The 3,584-nt window shown below is 38.0% G+C and overlaps 1 pseudogene; it reads right to left on the bottom strand.

Annotated features, from left to right (window-relative positions):
- Nucleotides 1-334: 334 nt before the first annotated feature.
- On the bottom strand, nucleotides 335-1,267 carry LOC112912710 (alcohol dehydrogenase class-3 pseudogene; annotated as a pseudogene).
- Nucleotides 1,268-3,584: the final 2,317 nt, after the last annotated feature.

Raw genomic sequence — 3,584 nt, 5'->3', positions numbered from 1 at the left:
TAAATATCTCTTTAGGATTATTAATTTTATTCCTAATTTAATATTTTTGATGATATTGTACAGGACTGTTTTCTGTTTTAAGCAGAAACCAGTTTTATATATTAAAATATTTCTTAATGAGCTAGCATTTTTTATGCATGTAAAGAAAATTCCATAAAACATACAACTGTATTGTTCTTGTTTTTGTTAGAGTCATGAATTATAAGTAAAATATTACTCCCCATAGTAGGTTACTAATGGTCTAAGATTTCATGAACTTGGACGAGCTTCTTTGTTATTCCAGTCACAACACAAGATTGTAGACAAGAATAGACACATTTTTATTTTTATGAACTTAAATCTTTACAATAGATTGCATACATTTTACTGCATGCATCAGTTCAAAGGCTTAATTAATTTGGACAAAACACAAATCATGAGTCTCAAATTCAGTAACTTTTATCTTTTTTTGATATACATTCAGATGCCAACTTTGTGATGCTTTCTATACTCTTCCATTCTCCAAAGTTAGTGCCTTTCTCTGTGATGCCTGCTACTAGCTGGAATTGGCAATTTCTTTAACTGAAGCAGCTATGCCAATCACCGCATTGATGCTACAGCCTTTGTGGCAGGCTTCCAGCGTTGCTCTCATGACCTTCACTTTACTCATACATTAAAAGAAATGGTCCACTTTTCCCATCAGTCATCTAGCTAAGCACTTCCTGAATGGTTTTACTGAAGTCCTGGGAGTTAATATATTCAAAATCCCTTAATTACTTGACAATGGTGAATTTATTTTTACTCTAGTCCACACCAATTATCTGGGACATACCAGCCACATTTCAGCCCATGATAACTGCTAATCTAACTCTTTTCAGGCCAAAGGAAGCATAGAATCAGGGTCCACCTTGACAATGTTCACAACAGCACGATACTATTTGAAATGCTGCAACCCAGATGACAGACTATTCAAATGTGCTTAAGGATCAGTTCTAACAACACAGTAATCAGTTACAAGTATGTATTCAGAAAATGTTTGTTTCTATGTTATGTAAAATTGTATTTACTTTTCAGGTAAATCAGCTAGTACCATCTGGCATTAATCCTTTCCCTTGATTAATTCTTGTCTTCTGGAAATTTTGGATTTAGGATTGAGACAAAATATGCATTCTGCCAACTATGAAATATAAAGTGGGATGACAATATAATTAACTTTCAACTTAGTAACTTCTTCAGCAACATTTCCTTTAATTCCAGCATCTTTATGTCCCAAGATCATTTGAAGCATCTACTAAGGATCTACCCTACTCAGGGTGTAGGAAATGGTGTGGCAAACTAAAAGACAACTTACAGAATGGGAGAAGATATTTGCAAATGACCTATCAGATGAAGGACTAGTATCCAAGATCTACAAAGAACTTATTAAACTCAACAGCCAAGAAACAAAAAATCCGATCATGAAATGCACAAAGGACATGAACAGACATTTCACAAAGGAAGACATAGATAGACATCGCTAACAAACACATGAGAAATGCTCCACATCACTTGCCATCAGGGAAATAGAAATCAAAACCACAATGAGATACCACCTCTCACTAGTGAGAATGGTGAAAATTAACAAGACAGGGCACAACAAATGTTGGAGAGGATGTGGAGAATGGGGAACCCTCTTGCACTGTGGGTGGGAATGGGAACTGGTACATCCATTCTGGAAAACGGTGTGGTGGTTCATCAAAAAGTTAAAAGTAGAACTGCCCTACGACCCAGTAATTGCACTGCTGGGGTTTTACTCCAAAGATACAGATGCAGGGAAACGCCGGGACACCTGCACCCTGATGTTTATAGCAGCAATGTCCACAATAGCCAAACTGTGGAAGGAGCCTCAGTGTCCATCAAAAGATGAATGGATAAAGAAGATGTGGTATATGTATACAATGAAATATTACTCAGCCATTAGAAATGACAAATACCCACCATTTGGTTCAACATGGATGGAACAGGAGGGTATTTTTTTTAATTTTTTTATTATTTATTTATGACAGTCATACAGAGAGAGAGAGAGGGGCAGAGACATAGGCAGAGGGAGAAGCAGGCTCCATGCACTGGGAGCCTGATGTGGGATTCGATCCCGGGTCTCCAGGATCGCGCCCTGGGCCAAAGGCAGGCGCCAAACCGCTGCGCCACCCAGGGATCCCGGAACAGGAGGGTATTATGCTGAGTGAAGTAAGTCCATCAGAGAAGGACAAACATTATATGGTCTCATTCATTTGGGGAATATAAAAAGTAGTGAAAAGGAATAAAGGGGAAAGGAGAGGAAATGAGTGGGAAGTATCAGAGTGGTGACAGAACATGAGAGACAGCTAACTCTGGGAAATGAACAAGGGGTAGTGGAAAGGGAGGTGGGTGGAGGGGTGGGGTGCGTGGATGACAGGCACTGAATGGAGGACTTGATGGGATGAGCACTGGGTGATATGCTATATGTTGGCAAATTGAACTCCAATAACAAATAATTTTTAAAAAAAGAACGTACAATGAATGACTATATGCCAACAAATTGGGCAATCTGGAGAAATGGATGATTTCCTGGAAACCTTTTAACTGCTGAAGAAACTGGAAGAAAAAGAAAACCTGAACATACCTGTAACCAGCAAAGAAATGGAAGCAGCCATTAAAAATCTGCAAAAAAAAAAAAAACATCAAGAATATCAGGCCAGATCTCTTCCCAGGGGTAGTCTACCAAACATTTAAAGAAGAAATATAGCCAATTCTCCTGAAGCTGTTTCAAAAGATAGAAATTAAAAAAAAAAGCCTTCCAAACTCATTCTATGAGGCCAGCATTACCTTGAACTTAAAACCAGAAAAAGACTCAATCAAATAGGAGAATCACAGACCAATATCCCTGATGAACATGGATGTCAAAATACTCACCAAGATAGAAGCCAACAGGATCCAACAGTATATTAAAGAGATTCTTAAACACGACCAAGTGGGACTTATCCCTGGATTGCAAGGGTGGTTCAACATTCACAAATCATACACTGTAATACACCACACTAATAAAAGAAAAGAACAATAAGATTCTCTCAATTGATGCAGAAAAAGCATTTGACAAAATGCAGTATCCTTTCTTGATTAAAACTCTCCACAGTGTAGGGATAAGGTGAACATACCTCAATATCAAAAGCCATCAGGAAAAGCAAACAGTGAATATCATTCTCAATGGGGGAAAACAGAGCTTTCCCCTAAGGTCAGGAATATGACAGGGATGCCCCCTCTCACCACTGTTGTTCAACATAGTACTAGAAGTCCACGCCTTAGCAATCACACAACAAAAAGACATAAAAGGTATTAAAATTGGCAAAGAAGAAGAGAGGCATCTCACTTTTCTCAGATGACACGATATAGGACACAAAGTCTCCACCCCCGAATCGCCAGAACTCATACAGGAATTTAGCAACGTGACAGGAAACAAAATCAATGCATAGAAATCAGTTGCATTTCTATTCACTAACAATGAGACTGAAGAAAGATAGATTAATGATTTGATCTTATTTTAAATTGCACCAAAAACCATAAGATACCTAGAGATATCAAACCTAACC

The sequence above is a fragment of the Vulpes vulpes genome, unplaced genomic scaffold, assembly GCF_048418805.1.
Source record: "Vulpes vulpes isolate BD-2025 unplaced genomic scaffold, VulVul3 u000000669, whole genome shotgun sequence".
NCBI lineage: Eukaryota > Metazoa > Chordata > Mammalia > Carnivora > Canidae > Vulpes > Vulpes vulpes.
The sequence above is the reverse complement of the archived record's forward strand: the minus strand, read 5'-3'. Positions and strand labels throughout refer to the sequence as shown.